Source organism: Sylvia atricapilla, chromosome 3 (genome assembly GCF_009819655.1).
Source record: "Sylvia atricapilla isolate bSylAtr1 chromosome 3, bSylAtr1.pri, whole genome shotgun sequence".
NCBI lineage: Eukaryota > Metazoa > Chordata > Aves > Passeriformes > Sylviidae > Sylvia > Sylvia atricapilla.
The window spans coordinates 36672898-36694608 of record NC_089142.1 but is presented as its reverse complement, the minus strand read 5'-3'; the positions used below and the strand labels follow the sequence as shown (position 1 = coordinate 36694608).

Genomic DNA, 21711 nt, shown 5'->3' with positions numbered 1-21711 from the left:
TGCTTCCCTTTCTCCCTCCTGCACTGGAGATAGAGACTCAGGAACGAAACAGCATCTTTAGACTTCTAAGATCATTGAGTCCAACCTTTAGCCCAGGACTGCCAAGTCCAACCCAGAACCCTGTCCCTAGGTGCCATATCTACACATCTTTTAAAGACCTCCAGTATTCCAGTTGGCCAGTTAAGCTGCTTCCCTGTTGCTCATGGGTGGCAGAGCTCTGTGTAACAGAGGTGACATGGTGACCTTTGCAGTGAAGGCAGGCATAGAACAGAGATGGGAAGATTGCCCATGGTGTAGGCAGTCACTGGTGTCACTTGCCTTTGGGTTAGTATCCTGTCTCACTTGTTGAAAAAGCAGTTCCCATGGAATAAGAAAGCTGAAATCCTCCTTCTCTTTTTAATTTCTAGCCAGAGGAGTTTGTTTCACAGTCTGCATCCCATACAAGCAGTGACTACCAGTGCGTATTCAGTATATATATATTCAATACATGAATTTACCCTTTCAGATGTCTGTATGCATCGTCAAGGAGCAGGACCCCTTCATAATGTTCCCTTTTGCTTTTAAGATCTTCATGATGTCTTGCTGGGATGAATGTCATCTTGATGGCTTTCTTCTGATGCCCTGCACATAGCAGTTTTGAGGTAGTGTGGCTGAAGGATCAGCCAAGACCGCACCATCCTCCCTGTGATGAAACTGGCGGGCAAAGCAGTGAGGTGTGATGCAGAGAGCCATGGGAGATCCTGGGTCTGCATTTCCCCAGTGCTGAACTTCACTGTTCTGGCCTTGTGTTGGGTAGAGCAAGCTCCAACTCACGCAAGGGTCTTGGCCAAGAACAGCTCTTCTGCTTAGGGATGTTTTTTTCACACTCACAAACTGAATCCCTGAAACAAAGAAACAAAACCAAACAAAGAAAAACCCAGGTCCCACCTTTTCCCTCACAGTATTCTTAATTAGATTAGTGACTTGGATGTCTTGGGCTTTTTCCATCCTAAAGTAAGAACTCAGGGAATTTAAGTTGTTTGTTCCTTTCTGTAGCAAAGTAAAAAGGTACAGGAGAAATCATATTTTGACAGTTAACTTACAGTAAAACTTAAGATTTTATTAGTTTTCGTCCAAGGTGGAGGAGAATTGTTTTTACCTTCTAGGTAAATTGTCAGCTGAAGTTTTTGACTTAATAGTTGAATCATCTTTATTTCAACCCTGTTGTCTCTTGGACTGAATCCAGTGAAATAATGCACTTAATGTGATTCACTGCAAATATTTATAAATTTTTGTTACTTGGGGGAGGATGGTAGGAGTTGCCACTTTAGTGCTTCTCTGAATGTACAGCAATCTACTCTGATTAAGCATGGATGACTTCATTTCAGTCAACAGCACAAGGCAATGTCCATTGTAACTATAACAATGTAAATGTCCTTTGCTTTCTTTAGATCTGTCTGAGACTATGTCATCTCTCAGAGTAACATCTCAGATGGTGAAGAAATTCTATACAGAGCATGTGAAGTGAAGAGTCTGTATGAAATTTCATCACTCCTTAATGTTTTGCAGGAGCTCTTTTTGGTTGAAGTAACATGTGAATTTTGTAGAGAAATGCCTTGCACTGATGCAGGCATAGGTCAGGTTCTACAAAGGTAAAATGTTGCCTCTCCTCAGGACTTTGGAACTACTCAAAGCATGTCTACTTTGTATGAGTGTTAAGGGGGGGGAAAAGGAGAAAATTAATTCCTTGTACTGCCAAGCTAATTTCCTGACTGAATTTACTGTGCGTTCTTGTGCGGTCTGTGCTCCGAGATTTGGTGATCTTGGGGAGAGCTACTGAAGCACTGGATGTCCAGGTCCCTGGTGCACAATGTGAAGCAGTGGCTCTTAGGGGCGGGCTCCCTTGTGAAGCCCATTTGGCAGGTGCTGTGAGTGTTCATTTTGCTTGGCTTTGTTTCTTTCCCTTGATTAAGGCTAGTTTGGGGTTAATGTATCAAGTTTGCTTCACCGCCGAAACACTGCTCATGTCTGCTGGCAAGAAATTTGTGTCCATTGCTGATTCCAGAGTGTAAACTTGACCGATAATTTGTCCTGCCCTGAGGAAGAAGAGAAGGAGTTAAAATTTGAGAGCTGCCACTGGTGGGCATGAGTGGTGACTAACACCTGCTATCTTGAGTACACGGAAATCAATTTGGACCTTGTCTGATGAATGCCACTGCTGGAGTTCTTTCTTTTCCATATAGAGCTACATATGAGAATCAAGAAATAAATGCGTTCACTTAAGATAACATCATGTGGCAGCTGACAACAATTAAAACTCTTACTTGTAGCTATATTTTTTTTGCTTCCTTTCTATGGCAGGAGGGTGGTGTCTGCAGCTCTAAGGAGTTGATACAGGCTATTTGTCACTGCTGTGATCTTATCTAGAACAAGTATCCTGCAAGGTTATTTATTTAACAGCCTTTTCTTCTAGTTTTGCACAACACACAGATCTCAGAAGATGGGGAAGGATTTTTTTTCTTACTAGAGTCTCTTTGGCAATAAACACATGCCTAACTGTAAGAGATAAAACTTTCACAACCAAGCTTGTTTTGTGAAGCCCAGACATTTGTGAAGCTTACAAACCCTCAAACTTTGCATAATGTGCCCATCTCTGGTCTCAAACATGAAGTGGCAGAAGAGGGAAGTGTTACTTTTTTTAACCAACAACTTATGACTGTGTCAACACATGACAATTTGTCAAAGCTTGGTGTAGTGGTACTGTAAATTAATTTTTAGCATCACTTGTGAATGGTAAACACTTTGTGCAGTGTGAACAGCTCTTAGTACAGTGTGAGTTGTCAGCAGCTTGTGAGCTACCCTAAAAAAAAAAAAAATTAAAAAAAAAACAGAGGGAAGGATGCAAGCTCGTTTACTAGTACAAAATGGATCTGAGTCTGCAAAAAATCAGCATGTGGTGGTATGTCAACTCATACTTGAAAACTTTTTTTTTTTTTCCCATTAATAATCACCTGCAAGGCTGGGAAATCACAACTTTTCATTCTGTGCTCCAAGTAGTCCCTGATAGTAAGCAGCTTTCTCAGGCTCATGATTTGGTGAAGTAGAGCCCTGTCTTTGCTCTTGAGTTTTGCCTTTGCTTGCTTGCCTTAAAAGCAGAACATCCTACAGATGCGAGTATGCTCTTTTGCTGAGAAGTGTCAAATCAACCATGTAAATGTCTGGAAAAAAAATTAAATATGGCAGCCCAAAAAGAAATGGTGGGGGCTGAGTGCTCTCTCCTCCTCACCTCTCCCCTTCCTTTTCTCCTTGCCTATCCCCAGATACTGTGCTGGAGCTGGCAGTGATGGTTCATACAATAGGAGTTGACATGATGGAAGAAAATTATTTGGTGCGAAAAGACAGGGAATATGTATTGTAGAAAACAACTTTTCAGATACAAACGTATTTTAACCTGTCACTTTAGCAGAACAAGCAGTAATAACCTCCCAACTTAACAATGACTGTTAAGTTGAATGTTAATTGGCTCAGTCGTTGAATTGCTAACATGTCTACAATTTACAAGTGAACACCCACTCAAGAGAGAGAAAATAGAAGTTGGTGCCTGGAATTCCTGGCCTTACTGAAATCACCTACATTTTTCTGGCACTAATTCATCTTGCATTTCCTGAAAATGTTTTAAGTAGAACTAGATGAAAAAAACAGCTGGGGCCGTTTGTTTGCCACTGTGATGCGCTCAGTGCGAGGGGTTTTTTTCAGGCACAGTCGCTCTTGGCTTATACACTGTAGGATGGCTTTGGCTGCAGCCTGGGGCTTGTTCCTGTGAGCAGGCAGCACATGTGAAGCTTGGCAGGAGAACTATTGAGACCTGCTAAAGCTAGTTTTAACCTGGTCGTAGTTTTAAAGAGAAAGATTACTTGATCTGTGTATTCGCTCATACGGAATTTTGGTTATATTTCCTTTTCTAGATACAACTGTAAGTGCTGCCTGTATGAAAGAGCTGAGCCATACCATCCAGTAAACTGTCTAGAGCAGCAGTTGTCTTGCTTGGAAATCACTTCCAGGACTGCATTGTAAGTAAGTGTTTTTACAAAAGCATCATCAAATGGTTTCTTCAGTTTTGGGGTGGTTTTGAGATGTTTTGGTTGTTTCTTACAATTTCACAGTTTTATTCTAGCATCTAGTGAGACACTAGCAATGCATGTGGCAACTGGAGCACTCCCATATCTGTGCACAGCATAAAGTTAAAGCCCTTTCAAAGCTTTTTGCTGTCTTGCTCTAGAACTCCCCAGCATAGTACCTAAACACTTCTGAGAACAGGCAGCCACAAAGAAGCCGAAAAAAAAAATTTGGTCACGTGCATAGTGATCTATTTTGTTGTTAACTCTATGGCATACATGTTTTTCGAGTGTTCATTCCAGCCTGCACTTCAGCATTTTGGCTATGCTGGTGTAGCCCTGCTAGAGCAAATGCTTTGTGGAAGTTTTCATAAACTGTGATCTGCCTAACTCAGTTTGAAATGATCCATGAATAGTTGTCCTGTCTGATCCAGAAAGAACACTGCTTTGTCCCTTTGGTCATGCAGGGGGTATAGCTAGGCAGCCTCGGTAGCCTGCGAATGGAGGTCGATTTGGTCAGTGCATCTGTTTCGGTGATCACGGAATCATAGAATATCCTGAATTGAAAGGGACCCACAATGATTTTTGAGATCATCCTAGTGATGAGTGAGTCTCAATGAAAAGGGCCCTATTTCAGGTTACAAGCCAGTTGCATTGTATATGCATTGAGAATGTGTTTTCATTTAGAATTAATAACATCATCCTAGAAAACTTTGAGATGTACACCAAAAACCCCTGATTATACTGTTTATACAGTTCATTTTGAAAGCATAATCCATTCAGGGATGTTTGTGATCTAAAATTTGTAACTTCTTTTTATATTGCCTTTATTTTCCTGGTGCTGCAGGTTATGAGAAAGTAGGATATGAGAAATACTTATGACATAAATGCATTCCCCTTGAAATGGCCTCTGATAGCATGGTTGCTTGAGAGAGTGGTGGGAGGGTTGGTGGCTTAGAGTTCAAATCACTTAGTTAAGCATATTTATTATGCAGGCTGCTCACATTCCCCTGCACCTTGCACAATATTCCCCACAGATGGCATTTGCTGTACATATACTATGTATAAAATATATATATATATATTTAATGTTAATCCTGTTGCCAAGTCCTTCAAACACAGTTTTTTGCCATAGGTTTCTTTTTTGTGAATCTTTACTCTGTACAGTCAACTGACCCAACTGCGCATGCGTCACTCTCTAGATGAGGTTGTGCTGGACAGGAGTCTTTGGCTTGGATCTGCCTGCAGTTATCTGCCAGATACAGTAACTGCTGTTTTGTTCTTGTTCCTGCCGTGAGACGCTCAGCCCAGTTCTGCATGGGTGAAGTTGAGACGAAAAAAGGGCTGGTTACTGTCAAGGATGGGACATTTCAGCTATGGCGAATAGGCAGAGAACAAGTGAGGAAATTGTTTGGGGGAAATGAGGACTTTGAAAAGTCTGAAATCAAACAGATTTCCAATTAGAAATTTAAAACAAGGCCTAATATTTGACTTCAGCAGCCTGTAAATGGTTCATCTGCTTCTGGAATTTAAATCCTGACCTAAGCCACCATTGCTTTCATGGAACCATAAAACCATTAAGAATCATACAAGCAGAGCTGTTTAGGTTGAAAAGCACCTTCAAGATCATCATGTCCACCTGCTAACCCTGCACTGGCAAGTCCATCACTAAGCCATGTGCCTAAGTGCCACATCTACATGGCTTTTAAATACCTCCAGGAATGGGGACCCAACCACTTCCCTGGGCAGCCTGTTCAATGCTTGACAGTCCATTCTGTGAAGAAATTTTTCCTAATGTCCACTGTAAATCTCTCCTGGAGCACTTTGAGGCAGCTTCCTCTGGTCGTGTTCACTTAGGAGAAGAGACCAACCCCCACCTGGCTGCAGCCTCCTTCCAGGCGGTTGTAGAAAGCAGTAAGGTCCTCTCTGCGCCTTCTTTTCACCAGGCTAAACAAACCCAGCTTCCTCAGCTGCCCCTCACCAGACTTGTGCTCCAGACTTCTCGCCAGTTTCATTGCCCTTCTCTGGACATGCTCCAGCACTCAACACCCTTCTCATAGTGAGGGGCCCAAACCTGAACACAGGATTTGGGGTGTGACTTCACCAGTGCAGAGTACAGATGGATGATTGCTGCCTTAGTCCTGTTGGGCACACATTCGGTGTGGGAAGCAGAACCCTGACTCCTCTGGGGGTGATGGGGACCTCTGGTCCTTTCTTGCAGGGCTCTGCTGCACTTGTTCACAGGAAGCCTTGCTGTCAATTAGCCCCGGGCTGATGCCACTGTAGAGTTGCCCATAAACCCCTGAGGCTGTTTCAAGGGGAACAGTTTCTCTATCACTGTTGTTAATGGATTTTCATCCAGTTTATGTCATGATGTTTGCATTGCTCTGGCCCCATGAGCTAGAGATGTGCATTCATTTAATTTGCCCCAGGGTAGTTGCTACTGATTTCATTCAAACCTGGTGTTGTAGCATGCATGCTACTGAGGCAATCTCAGTTACACCAGTTCCTTGAAGGATTGACTATTCTGATGTGGTTTTCTGCCTCATGTCCTTCTTGCTTAACTGTATTAGTCTGTTTAATGGTGCCAGAAAGCCATATATTTGCTCTCTGTGAAGCTTCAAACAGTAGATGCATGCTTTTAAATAGTTAAATAAACGTTAATTATGATTCACAAATAGGTTTTCTCCAGCTATTAAGTAATATCAAATACTGAATTTTTCGGTCAGTAATTGTTTTTCCAGCTGCTGAGTGGGACCAAGTATTCAATATTTTTACAGAGTTATTTTTGCAGCTGCTTGGCTGCTTTAAGCATAAAAGTCCTATGTTATTTTGTAGAGCTTGACAGCCTTGGATGCACAGTGCACACACAAAGCCTGCAGTGGGAGTGGAATGATTACAGTCTTCTGATGCACCTTGGTTAGCTGTGGATAGTTTAGGCTGCATCCAGATAAGCTGAAAATAGCATATTGGGCACTTTTAAAAGTCTGTGGTTTTGCAACATTTTCTCACAAAAATGTGAAGTCTTTTTCTTTCTCACTGTGTGAGTTATTACACATGGGGAAATTAGTTATATTTTCCTTTTCAAGATCTTGAGACATTCTGTGAGGGATTCAGGCAGTGTGAATTATTTCATGAAATAGTGGTTTGACTCGTTGCACCTCCTTGCAAATAATATAATACCAAAGAATTTTGTCTTAGAAGTGCGTATTATGTGCTTTACACAGAAAGAGCTTAAAAAATTTAAAATACCAGTTTAACCACAGGTCATGATGATAGTGAAAGAGACATTGTTTTCACCCACCATGACGACTACCCTGGCAGTGAGCACATGGCTCACATTTTCCCAGTGATTCATTAGCCAAGCCAGTAAAACATCCTGGGCAGTCTTGCCTCTGTGGCTTACTGGTAGCTGTTCTTCAGATGATTGCTCATGTCGACATGATGCATAGCACTGTCAGAACATTCACTTTGGAACTTACCTTTTTTGTGCATCTCTCTTCTCTGGTTTTCCCACCAGATCTGCTCTGCTGCCTCACAGCACTGCTGTTTGCATAAGCAGTTGCTGTAACCCTGTGAAGCTACAAATAAGACATCTCCTTCTAAATATCTCTGGTGGCTTTTGATGAAGCCACAGTCATGAGCACAGGTTGCACAAACGACGCACCACTGAGCTCTAGGGAGAGGACACTTAGCAATGAGCAACAGGGAGAGGATGGTGTTGGTAGGGGAGCAGACCAAACTGTGAGGGTTAAGTTCTGTTTGATGTTTAGTTGTTGGTTTTTTAAGACAAAACAGAAAAGACGCAGGATCAAAAGCTTTCACAAAGCAGAAGTGTGAGTCTAATGAAACGTAGTGACTAGACAAATAAAAAAAATTTGAAAGTTCATTATAAAACCCACCAAACTTAAATTTTAAAGCCCCAGAAGAAGAGGTGATCTGTCAGCCACCCAGCTTGGACTGGGCACCCAACTGGAACTCTCGGTCTGGATTCAGTTCCGTGCCTCAGTCATAGGTTTCCTGTGTATTCTCAGGCAGCCTCCTTCATGTGCCCCATGACTGACTTCCTCATTTGTGCAGTGAGATCATCTTCCTCACGTTCACTGTGATGACAAAGCCTACTGATGTTGCTGAAAAACGTGGATGTTGCAATGGGAAGAGCCACCCTGGAGAACAGAGCAAAAGGGGTGTGATTCCTCACAGGGGATAGTCAACCCTGCTGCTTGCATTTCTCTGTTGAAGAGTAAAGGAAATTATTTCCACATCTGAAAAGGGTTGGGTTTTTTTCTTTCCAAGTCTTTCAGGCCTATTTTTTTGTGGAGTTTGGCTGCCCCAGTGCAGCAGCAGGCATTTGGAATATTCCCTGTCTCTCACCTTTCTCCTCTCAGTCTGTCTGCTTATGGCTTTGAATCACTTCTGTCTGCTCAATATGCACAACCCAATGGGATCAGAAACACAGCTTCTGTCATCTCCCAGTTTACGTGGAGATCTCCTAACATGTAAATATGGTTGTTTTTAAGAAACAAACTGAAGAGTGCTTGAGGATGGTTGGAGGGTACCAAAAGTGACCCTAGCAGCTGAGAAAGGTGGTGTGAGGCAGTGGAATGTCACACTCAGGGAGTCCTGCCAAGGAGTGCATTGGCACAGTGTGCTTGCTAAGGATGCCCACATAGCCCATCCACCAGCATTGGCCTTCAGCCCCTCTGCTCCTCCACTCAGACCGTGATAAGCAAAAATATTCATGTAAGAGGTTTTTATATGCTCTCACACCATGCTGATGCCAGTTCTGAGCAAGGAATCAGAAATGACAAGTCACACACTTTTTGATGTGCCCTTTTATCTCCTTTGCATTGGTAGTTAAACTTTTAAGTGTGCGGACTTCCCAGTACATGAAAAGCAATGTCTCGTTCATTCCAAGGCTGGTCATCTCAGAGTCCCTTGCCATGAGAAAACACGGGTGGTTTAAGATGCACTGCTGTCGACACTAGACGTCCTCTCTCTGCCCACAATGCTTGTCCTTTTTCCCAACTGGTGAAACTGGAAATCCATCTGCCTGCAGCTCTAAAGGACTAGTGCCTGAAAATGCAGCAGCTGCTTAGTTGTCCATTGCTGTTTCAACCCTTTGCCCAAGCTACAAATAATGAATTATTGAGCTAATTTAGTTTTATACAGAAGTGATGTTCATCTTGCAAATCAGGAAGGCTATTTAACGCAGTGTAATTGACTTCAGCTGTAAGATTCAATGCACTTATCTAGGATTACAGTTCAATAAAATCTAATTGTGCTGAGAGCAACAGGAATTATAGAAACACCTGGGGATTGTTTTCTGCCTTTCCTGCAATCAAGGTGAGCTGAATGTCTTCTGATCCTTACAGTTTGGATTATACTGCTGCTTGATCTGCCCATTTGGTGGGAGCAGCTTAAGGTGACACCATTTGGCATGGGGAGGAGGTGAAGCCAGGCAGGTGAAATGATGGGTGGCCTCCTTCAGTGAGCTCTGCATGAGTGATGCTCTCATTTCTCTGTGCGCGGCCAGAGTTGGGCTGGGGGAGCGGGAAGTAAGCAAAGTCTGGTTTCATTATGGTGGTGGTGATAATAGAATCCATGAGGTAGGTGAGATTAAAAGCCCTATAACGTTACAGGCTGAGTCATTCACAGATGACGAGGCCTGAAATCAGTTCAGTGCCTAAACATCCTTTTGTCTTCCCTCATCCAGTGTAGAAATAAATAAGGGAAAACAAGTATTTATTCAGTATTTCGTCTCACTATTTATGAAGTAGGAAGCTGTGTAAAACCAGTTGCTACATGGAGATATTCTCTGGCCATCATGCTTTGGCTTTATGACTGTGCTGCAGTTGTAGAGAGCCTTTTTGCCCAAGTACTCATTAACGAGTTCTTCATCAGCCACTCTGAACAAATGGGGAAGCATTAGATTTAATTTTTCACTTGCAGAGATTCAGGGAAAAGTAGACTTTTTAGTGGGATGAGGACACTGGTGCAGGTAGTGAGTAATTTGGGATGATGGTGGAGCAGACGGTGTGGCAAGTGTCCTTGTGACACACATGAGGTGCAAACTTTGTTATTCTCTTGTAGAGAGACGTCCCAAACATCAATCCTTGGTCCAAACATAAGGTTGTGTAATTAGGAGTGCTTACCTAACACCATGCTTATTTTCTCCATTATTTCTCCCAGTTATTAATTATCCTGTTGCAAGCAGGAAAGGAAAAATGTTCTTTCAGACCAAAATAACAGATTTGGCTGGTTCCAGTACTCTGACTTCATGAGCAATAAAAGTTATATAATACTGCTTGCTGCAGCACATGCTGTACTGATCATTCTCTATGCAACTGTCTACTTTTTACATCATTTTAAACAAATGCCAGAACTATGGGGAGTAATAAAACAAGATAACAACAGCAGAACAGGTAGGTTTTCTCATACAAGTTAAATACAAAACAAAAAGACCTCCATCTCCAAAAGCCATGAGAACTGTAGAAAGAGGCTCTTTTCGCCTTGACAAAGTTAAGCTGCAATTACTGAGTGCAGAGAACATATTTCTTATGGGAACAAGCAGTGAGAATGGATCATGTAGGATGGCCCTGAAGCTGCTCCAGTCACATTTTCAGAGCAGAGAAGAGAGATTGAAAAGAATTTTTTTTCTGGTTATGGAGTTGGCTTTTCTTGTGGCCTAATGATGATTGCTGGTTCTTACTACTGCTTGGGGTGATGGTTAACTGGGATGGTGAAAATACTGATATTAAATTTCTATTTTCAGGTGACATGAAACTGAAGAAGAAATTCATGTTATGCCTAAGTTTTCAGTTTGAGTTGAGCTGTCAGGGAGATCTAGATAGACATTTGAAATAAAGTCTTTGCTGTTTTGGTTAGCTTTGAGGTGATAAACCCTGTTTCACTTTGTTTCCGATGCCTTTATTTTTTAATTGGGACATTCAAGAGTTAGTGCAAAATTAACTTAAAAGCAAATAAAGGGGGCACTCAAAATTTGTCCACTTAGCATGCATCAAAGTATTAATGTAAGCTTGTGCATGACCTGCTGGTATGCAGCAGCAGACAGCAAATGGTTAGTTGTTAGTATTGGCAATGCTCTCACAAAGCCAAATACAATTCTTACGCTTGCTGGCTTGACAATCCAAAGTGCTTTTCATTCCTATCCAGATTTTTTCTGCTTCTTCTGTCTTCATATTGCCACCCTTGGACCTTACAATAGTAAAATGAGACTTCAAAGAGTTTATGAAAGTCACAGTCGAAAACGTGTGTTCTTAGGCAGGCAGATGAAACCAGTGCTAAGTCCAGTCTCTTATAAAATCTGGCCAAAATAGTGTTTCACCTACATTCGGGGAGTGTGGCAGTCCATTTCTCTCTGAAATAGCTGAAGTTGAAAGAAGTGTTCTTCAGAAAAGTACAAGATTCCACAAGGTGTTGCAAGGTTGATGATACTGATTGGATTCTGTGCCGTGCAGAGCTAAATCTATATACTTCTGGACATTATTTCTCAAACACAGTTGAGATTTTGTCTTGTTTAGCACTGTCATTTGGTTTGTTTCGTAAGTGTAGCTATACAATAATTTCTTACTTCAAAGAAATTGCTTGCCTGACAATTTTTTTAAAGCAAGACTTTCATTTAAATCCAATTCCACTTCATTCAAAAAAGGACAATTTTTGCAGTTACATCTGATGTTAGTTTCATGTCCAACTATCTACCACAGTTAGGGAAATAAAATCTAATGTCATCTTCAGCCAGTACATCGTTTCCTTTTCCCTTTTTATGCCATTTGTTTTATCTTTTCTTCTCCTCCACAGCTTTGGATTTTGTCTGTTGTCTTGTTTTAAAACCTGCTGTTGCATTACTCTCAGTACCCAGTGTTTAGATGGGTCCTCCTCCATCTTCTCCAAAGCTTACCAAGGTTCTCCTACTCTCTCCTGCCTTATATGTAAGACTTAGTGGCATGATGTGTAATGCATGAGTTACTGATGCACGCTGAGAGTTGTGCCTCCAGCAGTGCTGGTGATGTACTCCAGCTGTGGGTGGGTGCTCAGTCTGCAGCACTGGGCTGGAGTTACTGCCAGATAAAATACAAAAATTGGGCATCCTATCAGCAACGTGGTTCCAGTCGAGTAGTTTAGGTCTAAGGGCAAAAGCTAATGTAGACATGGCCATTATAATTTCTCACCCCTCCAGGGGCGTACTTGTAATTAAGACCATGTATACACTATTGAATGTTTCCAGTACTGTCCCCTTAATCTATAAATTATTGGTCCATTTAACAGGGCTCTGCATATAGCCCCAGCTCAGACACCTGGCAAATACCCATTGATCCTGGTCCTCCTGCCACAGTCATCTCTTCATTTACTTGCTAATGGAGTAGCCTGCTCTTTCTGTTACAGTCTCACATTGTTTCTCTAATTGCCTTCTTGTTGTAATGATTTTGCTATTCCAGGGCAGATTCCCTGGCAGAAGACTCACAGTATGGCAGTCTAACATCACCCTTATCCTAGTAGTAGCAACCACCCTGTTTTGTGTCACCTTTTCTTCAGAAAACACCGCTAGAGGCAGTTGCAACCTCCCTGCGTAGAAGATGTGAAAATACCTAATGAATCATTTTGGGGAGGTGTGACCTGTGGGATGCAGATGCGTGGGAGTGTTTATTTGTTGCAATCATCAGAAGGGGAATCACTCCTTTATCCGAGTACCCATGTCAAAACGTGGGAAATCAGCATGCTCTGAAGTTTTACTATAACTTGATTCTTCTCCTGTCTGTCTTTTCCTGGAAGGTAGTTAATTTTGGAAATCAGCATGAAGAGGAGAAAAGCAGCATGTAAATTCCCAGGATTTCCTTTGGGGGAGAGATCCCACAGGGAAAGGAGGGAATTCTTTTTAATAATCCTTGCAGAATTTAATCCCAAGAAAGTGAAATAAAATCAGCACTTCCACTGAGAGTTGGCAACATATTTCTTCTGTAACAAGACCAGTTTTAATTTCTTTGTAGTACAGTCTGATTAAGACTGTATTGAGTTGATTGAGGAGAGTAAAATCTGGTTTTGACAGATGTTTCCCATGATCTGAAGAATACAAACACTCCTGCAGGATGACAGACGGCTTGTTTACATAAGATTTTTTTTTAATTAAAAAAAAACCCAACAGAAGCACACAAACACCAAGCAACATTTAGATCAGTCATTCTGATCAAGGCAGTGTCAATTATTAGGTTGTAAAGGGAACTGATGACTCAACTTAGGCACAGCGCTGTGGCGATCTCCGATTTTCGGTTTCATAACAGATTCTTTTCAGGAATGCTCTTCATTCATACCTGATGTTTAAATGTGTCTCTGGGAGTGTGTATCGCTTTGCGATGGGGATGTGAGAGACTGGTGTCAGAGTGCTCCAAGTGGCCGGACAAAATTTGGAAGGCATTCCTGGACCTTGGTGGGATGCCCGGTGGGAGAAGGGTCCTCTGGCACATTGCGTTGTGTACCCGTACCTGCATATCGCCGGTGTTGCTACCATAGTAAATTTTATAGATAAGTTCACATCAGTAAGATTGAAAAGCACTTTGATTCAGAAAGTGAAATGTTTTGATGAGATCCCATGCTTAGTAATTCCATCGAGTGCGCTTGTTAAAGCGGGTGAGTCAGAAATGGAAATGCAAAGCATTTCTCTGAACAGTGGCCGGAAATTAGCTTTGAAAACTGAAACAAAGCCCCAACCACAGTTTTATCTATTTACCTAAACAATTTTAGATCTGTGAAAATCCCTTTGTCTTTGGGATACATTATATTACTCTCTTGTAGTGCGATCCTTAGGCTGGATAACCAGCTGTGTCAGGACTATCTTGGTGTGTCTGACTTTCATGGTTTAAAAAATTGAGTGTCCTGTTAGTGGCTTCATTGCTTCTGGTGCTGCCATCTTCTGTCACAGCTTGTGGTGGAAGTTGGTGGAAATGTAAGTCAGAATAGAATGTTGTAATATTTGCGTTGATGTAACACGGAGGAAGAAAGCCAGGAGAGTTGAGTGGAGTCACACAACTGCTTATTACCCAATGCAAAAGTTGTATGTATGTATGTATGCCTGTATGTATATGTGCATACAGCACACAGGGCTATCTGGCTGTTCTGGAACAAAAAACTCCTTGGTTTGGGGCGGGCTGTTCCCCAGCTTAGCATGGAGAGGCTTCAGTGGTCACAAGCCCTTCTGTTTGTCAGGAATAGCCCTCCATCTGTAGGGAGAGGGCAGAAAGGAGTCATGAGTGTTTTTGTGTTAGTAGTGGTTGTCTTGCAAAAAAACTTGGAAACCAGCATATTGAGTGATAGATAGCAACATTCTTTACCTCATCCTACACCTTTCTTCTCTGCTGACATCTTGGTACCTCTTGCTTATCCTTGCTGGATGCTTTGGACTTGTCACTCAGCCTCATACAGCATAAGGACTGACTGCTTTTCTGGCAGCTGTAGTGTGGTCTGAGGCCCATCAATGTAAATCATGGTGGAGGAGGACAAAGTAATAGATGTGTTTAAGGGACTTGCAATTCCCATGGCAAGGCTGGTAAAGTAGAGCTCATTTCAAAGAGAAGGCGGTTTGGTGATTTTTCATAATTACTGTTTACCTAAATAAATAAATAATGCATATTCATGGCTTTAACTAGAGTAAGTCATGTTGAAATGTTTACCTCTCCCGAGGATAGTTATTAAGGGTGGGGTGTGGGGTGCAGCAATTAATAATAAACCATTTAGATGAGATTACAGAATGCTCTGATTGGAATAGTAAACATTATGCTAGAAATAAAAGCAAATAAACAAAGCTGTCTTGAATTATAAAAAAATAAATACTATGCTATCTGAAGAAACATGCTGAACAGAAGCAGTTTGGGTGAAGGGTCCATGCCCTTGTGGCTCTTCAGTATCACAGGGAAGCTTCTTCAGTCTAGAAAGCATCCCTGTGGAAGAAAGCCCCTCATTTCCAGTCTGGAAAAAAGATGATACAAATACTGGCATCCACACAGATTAGTGTGGCAGATGTAACACCAGTCAGCACCACTTTGAGGCTGGGGTCCATTGATTGTTTAACCGTGCAATGGAGAGTATTTCACCTGCTTATATCAGTAGTAAATAAAACTTTAATTTGCATTGTGAACTTCCTCCCTCCTCATTTTGCACATTCCTTTGAAGGAAATTCTTTGCTCAGCTGAGAGTTTGAAATTTGGACTCATCCTTTCATATCTTTTGGCTGTGGTTCCTTATCTGGTTAATCAGATCAAAGAGAGCCAGTGATGTGTTCAAAGATTCTTGTGACAGCTGTGTACCATTAGGCTGAATGATTTAAAAAAACCCATAATTGTAGTTTAGCGCAGTAAATACAGATTGGTCTTTCAGTTTAACATACGGTAGCAGGCAAACTGAGCCTCTGGCAAAAGACCTGCTGCTTTAAGCCCATGAGGACAAAGCTGGTTTGTTCCCAGCCCCACCTGCCTCCAGCTGTTTTGGGCCAGCAGAGGAGTGTGATTGAGCAATGGGTGTATCTGTCCTCTTGCACTAGGTCGGGGATGAAGAAGAAAACAGAGATTGGACTGAAAGTAGGTAGGGAGCACCAAGTTAGCCTGTGGGGGCCATTAGCCTCAAAGCTCCTTGTGCAGCTGGGATGGGCTCTTTTCTCATTGAGCTGTCCCTTTGCAAGCTCCTGTCCTTTCTGGGCCATTTCCTAACTTGGGCATCTTTTGGGGATTAAGGCTTCCAGACCCCCTCATCTAGACCAAATTGGTCCCTTCTGAAGTAGCTTCACAAGTGCTAGGATGCTCGCTGGCACCTAGCACACTCGGCGTGCTTGCTGGCTTGTCTCCTGGACTCCCTCTCATCTAGAAACCGAAAAGCAGCTTCTCTTGGACTGGAAGTGCGGTCTGACTATTAGCTGTGGTGGAGTCTCTGCTTGTGTCAATCACTAGTTGCTGTTCTCTAAAACAGAGCAAGCTGTTGAGGAATGAGCACTGGCGGATGGGCTGTCTTGCTCCACAGGTGGAGGGAATCTCCCATTGACTTTGGTCCTTGTGAGGCATCTCCACAGTTGTTTTTTTCTGACTGATAAATTTCCCTCAACCACATTTTGTTTCTCACTTCTGGGTAAACCTTTTCTCTGACCCATCTGCCTGCACTGCAGGATCTGTGAGTGGTGTCTGTATCCCAGGAGACAAGAGTGCTAATAATGGCAAAAGGTGTCCTGTTGGTCTATCTCCCCTGTAGCGGAGGGGTGTGGTTTTATAAACATAGTGCATTTTCCCCATTGGAAGAATCATTCTGGGCTACAGACAGGATTTCTGTGGAGCAGAAATATACATTTCCTTCTTCACCATTTTTTTTCCTAAGGGTTTCAGGGAGTTCCAGCTGCATGCCTTCTGGCAAAGCCAGCGGCAGCAAGGCAGCCAGAGCCTCATGTGGGGTTTTGCAGGTTGAGAACATGTTGCACACACAGAGTGCACAGCACAGTAAACTCGATATCAGCTCACAACTAATTAGTTATCTCTGTATAAAAATTCCCCTGCTCGCCGTTTTGCCGTTAGAGGCTCGCTGGTAAGATTTATGACTGGCTAAAATGAAGTACCATTTCCTTTTTCTCAGCATTACTGTGCATGGCCTCTCTGGCTTTTCTTGTTAAAAAGACCTGACTTCACTCAAGAGGGAACATATTTTTGAACCTCTTTCCCATCACCATTCTGCCTTTCTGTTTGTGTATTTTTAGCAACCACTGAAGATTACCCACTAAACAATTTCAGGTCTTTTGCCTTTCCCTTGCTTGGGGTGAGGGTGGAGACAGAAACTTAGAGGCAGCTCCTTCATGGGAGATGCAGCATTTGCCCACTTTCAGCCCTACCACAGTTTTCACAGGCAAGATGTGTACATCCGTCAACGTTGGCTCCCTCTTCATAGTTTGGTGAGCAACTGTTGCATCCAGGATTTATGTGAGCTAAAGGATAATTTCCTCCCTTCATGCTGTAATGTGGGGGACCAGCTGTACAGCTGGAGAAAAAACTTTCTCCTGCCCCTACATTGCACATGTATGTCCTCATTTCATAGGATGATGAAAATAAGACCACTGACTGAACTTTCTGAACTTGCAACTGTATGGCTGACTTCATCCTAAATCACCTTAAAATTAGTTTGTGTGACACTGTAAGACAGTTGGGTTTTTTTTCTGAGTACAGAAGGAAAAAAGGGAGCAATGTTGAGCTGCTGCCATCTCTTCCCAGTTGCAGTCAGACGTAGTTATTTCTGTATTAGAGCTTGGAAGAAAACCGGTAGAGATGCCAGATAAACCTTCCCAAAACAAACATTTGTGTTAATACTTAAATATTGTTCATCTTTCACAGCATTTACTTATCTGTTTCCCACATGCTGAACCTTATGGGAAGTTTTTGTGGTTGACTGTGGCCTATTCTTTTGTTCTGTATGTTAACTGTTTTCTCAATTTGCAATTTTTAAAAAAAAATCAGCAGTGCAAGTCTGACTGTGATAATCATTCTGCACGGGAACATCTTTGTGGCATGGCAGGGGTGTGTTTTTGTGGGTCACATGTGTTGGGTCAGGAGTCCAGGAGCATTAACCCAGTGATCTGTGTCATTTCATGATGACCTGAGAAGTATTCCTATCTGAGAGAACCAGTGCTGGCTAGTCCAGTATCATTTTCCAACATGCCAGACTAAGGGACAGCAGGTTTATCCTCATCACTGAACCAGCTCATTTTCTCCTGTTCACATGTGTGTTAGCCATAATTTCCATCCCTTAAGGGGAAATAAGCTAGATATCTGAATTTTCATCAGATCTGACATAAAGTATTAGGCTGTGGCTTTTGCTGTCTATTGGTTTTCCTGCATAGGACATAAATATTCAACTTGTGTCATCTGATAAGATTGCTGGGGAGGGGGTTTTTCTCACAGAAAGTATTAACTTTCCTTTCACACCTAGCCATTCTTTCATGAGTCATAACCTCAAGATAAAATATTTTCGACGGTGGCTTTAAGTCAAGTATATTCCAGTGAGAAAATCATTCAGGTTTACATGAAAAGATTTACAAGTTCCTATGGCAATACTCTTGAACTACAGCCTTATACCTTCTCCTAGCCCTGCCCTTGTTGATGTGTCACAGACCCAGCTGCAACCAGAGGACAAGGAAGGGTGGAAAATTTATCCATATGCACATTCCCCAGCTCCTCTGAAGGTTTTCTATTAAAGCCTGGTTGGTTTTGTTAAGGGTAGCTGGTGAAAATAGAGTTTGCAGACTCCAGAGCACTCTGGGGCAGCAGCAGCTGCCTTCCCCTGCAGCCAGTCAACCAGCAGTGGTTGTCTTGAAAGTTCTGCTGGTGACCTCAGTCGTAGTTTCTAGTTAGGGTGGTTCCTCACATCATTTTGTCATTACCTGAGGGAATAGCTCAATCTCATCTTCTCTGACTGTTGACACAGCTCACCCAGATAGGGACTGCAGAATGGCTCCTCGCAGCCCTGGGATGGGTGGGTACCTCCCTGTTTCTGATCCACACATCCTTGGTTGTGTTGGTTTTCTGCATCCCACCTCTGGGCACTGGGGAAGAAAATGCTGTGCCCTTCTGACTCCTGTTTAGGCTGCCCCTAGTTAAAGAGTGCACATGGGAGCAAGCAGGAGTGATAGATGAGCATGTTCTTTCCCTTTGGAAGAGCTATGCAGGTTATTATGAGGAAATTAGGTGCACTGAGGGTGAAGCAGACAATGTCTCTTTTGTGACATAGGTATCAATATCATCTTGGGTTTAATTTACAGATTTCAGGGATAGATCATGCATTAGATGTCAGGAGCACTGCAAATGCCTTCTCAGCCTCAGGCGACCCTTCAAGCTACAAATGTTCCAATGAAGCTATTTCAGCCAGAAACAAATTACACATAAAACATAAGGAAAATATGTTTGCTGATCTGTGATGGTATTGCATGTAACAAAGCAGGATCCTTGACTTCACTGGGATCAATTTCAGCACATATTTGTGTAAGTAGCATCATTGCACTCCGCCAAGTGAGGCACTGCTTCAGAAAACACCAGCTCTGTTTGCACACCTGTGCTCACCTCTCCTGGCTTGCAGGTGCTCAGCCTTTCCTTAAATATTTTTTCCTCCTATCCACATCTGACAGAAGCTCACCTGCTTGTCTCCTTGTGTGGGTCATTTTACTTAGCCATCATTTTACCCACCCGTGCTGAACAGCAGGATAAACAACCCACTGTGATTTGTTGCATTTGTGTATTTGTTGCTCACTTTCCTCATGGCCCACCCAGCATCTCCAGTTTTCTTGAGCACAACTACACAGTTTTCTGTGTCTGAAACATCTTTCATGCTAGGTGGAGTAATACCTAGGTACATTCATCATGCCCTTCTCAATTCACCTTTCTTGGTTTGTTTGTTGCAAACAGAAGAACTTGCCAGTTTTCCTCTTAAGCATTAAAGCCCTACTGACAACAAAACCTCTCCTTTGAACACTCTCTCTGTATAACAGAAATCCAGTCTGGAAGGTGTTTCATTGAAGCCAATGGGTTTTCAGCTTCATGCATTCTTCTGCCAGTTAGAGTGCCTGGTGTGTCTTCCTTTACATTTGCATTCCTCAGTGCTAGTTTCAGCTGCCAGGCGGTACTGGAAGCCATCAAAAAGGGGGAGAAAAAAGGTAACCTGGTTCAAAAATGTACAAGAGATTGTTAAATAATATAAGCTAAAAAAAAGTCAGATTTACAAAGTCCAGTTAGAAGTATTGTTATTTTCCTAGATTTCTTTGCAAGATGTTAAGGCAGATGCTTCTTTTTAGAATAAATAAGAAGTTTTCTTGCAACCTCCAAGACTGCAGGAGCTGGGTCTTCAAGCTGGTGTAGAACAGTGATTTTGTGGCCTCTCGTGACCCTTTAACTGGTTAACTGATGGCCCACATGTGCAGGTCTGTGCTGAGAGCTGAGACCTTGATGTGAGCAAGCCTTGGAGCAGAGAGTACATCTTACCCTGCCTAAGATCCCAGCTATTCCCAGTGCTGTAAATCAGCCTGTTAAACTGCTGAAATTCCTCTTCTGTAGGTGCACCGTTGGCTCTTCATATGAACTCAGTTTTTATGTATTCCTGTAAATTTGTAGCTGTAGTAACAGCTTTGCCTTTAATAATTTGCCTGTTTCAGGGAAAGCCTTTTGTCGAATGGAAAGCATGAAGAAGCCCTTGTGCAGAGCACAGGCAGGAGTTAAGTTTCATTCTACCCTAAGCTGACCCCTGGGCAGAGAGATTCCTGCTTTAGTCTTTTAGATCATGTGTAAAACCTGATGCTGGCTGGATCATCCCGCATAGGGCAAGAATATCTGGGGAACATGGGGAGAGGTATGGAGTGAGACATTTGCAGAAGGGAATGAAATGTTTGGGATGCAGTCTCATGCTTTCTACAGCAGTGAACATCAATCAGATCTTCTCAGAAAAGCTTTAGGGGTGCTGAAAGTCTTCTTTCGCACCCCCCCCCCCCCCCGCCCCTCCCCTTTTTTTTTCTTGTTTCCCTATTCCCAACTTCTGTTTATTATCTTTTTCTTCTGATACACTGTGGCATGTGCAATTTTTGCTCAGGAAGCTAACTCATGGAAAACACAGAGACTGCTCTGGTTTTAGTCCTTTGGCCATTAAGTAAGCAATAGTTATTTTTGTTCTACCAGTGATTTATGACTGAACAGATTTGGAGTTTATATTTTTAGGTTTATAGGCAATTTAGATAATGTATATTGTGACCATAAATATTTGGTACTCCTACAGTCTGTCAGTGAATGTTATGCCCAATTGGAGAAAACTGTATAAACTAAAAAGGAACAAGAATTGTGTTCCTAGCACAGCCTAATGATTCTTTTCAAGTACCTAATTAGATAATCCTTAAAGGTAGCAAAAGCTTGAGCATCTGTTGGTAAACCATCTAGGAGGGTGCCATCCAGAGGAAATAACCTGCTTTTCATAAATTTACCATTTCTCCACAAGACTTGGAGTAAAAAGCAGTAGGATCACAGCTCAGAAAATACTGAACTTTTTTTACTGAACATTTTGGTTTTTTCTTTTTCCCCACTTTTTTATGATGTCATAAACAGGCATAAGTCATAAATAGAAACAGCAGACATCTCTTGAGAAACCAGAATTTTTTACCAAAGAGTTAATTTTGCAAGTTTTAAAAAAATAAGAGTAGTTTTTTAGAAAATCTAAACTTTGGGGGGTTATTTTCCTCTTCCTCGCTTCTCCCTTTATCTAGCTTTAGTTTGTGATGATTCTGCAGACACAGCCTTTACAGTGATCTTATGAAGACAGATACATGTCACTGCTTGTACTGCTGCTGTCCCCTTCTGTTCAAAAGAAAACCATCTTCCTTTCCACTCCCAGTTGCCAACTTCATTCCAGTAAATAGTGGTTAAGCATTCCAATGTTTTTTTTTCCAGGAAAACAGTAAAGTGTTGAGCATTGGCAACTTGAAAACCTCAACATAAGAACCCCTGTAGCTTAAACCTGATTACTTCTCCTTCCACAAGTATTTCCTCCCCAACCACTTCAGAGTGTGACCACTTCCTTGATAGGATGGGGGAAGCCTTTTCCGGAG

At 42.2% G+C, this 21711-nt stretch overlaps 1 long non-coding RNA gene across 1 annotated transcript in view; it reads left to right on the top strand.

Moving 5' to 3' along the window:
• LOC136358951 (uncharacterized) overlaps window positions 1-4081 on the top strand; it is an 85312-nt gene extending 81231 nt beyond the window's left edge. Inside the window, exon 3 of the long non-coding RNA XR_010743186.1 lies at window positions 3945-4081. This is a non-coding gene — a long non-coding RNA (uncharacterized lncRNA). The remainder of the gene's footprint in view (window positions 1-3944) is intronic.
• The last annotated feature ends 17630 nt before the right edge of the window (window positions 4082-21711 follow it).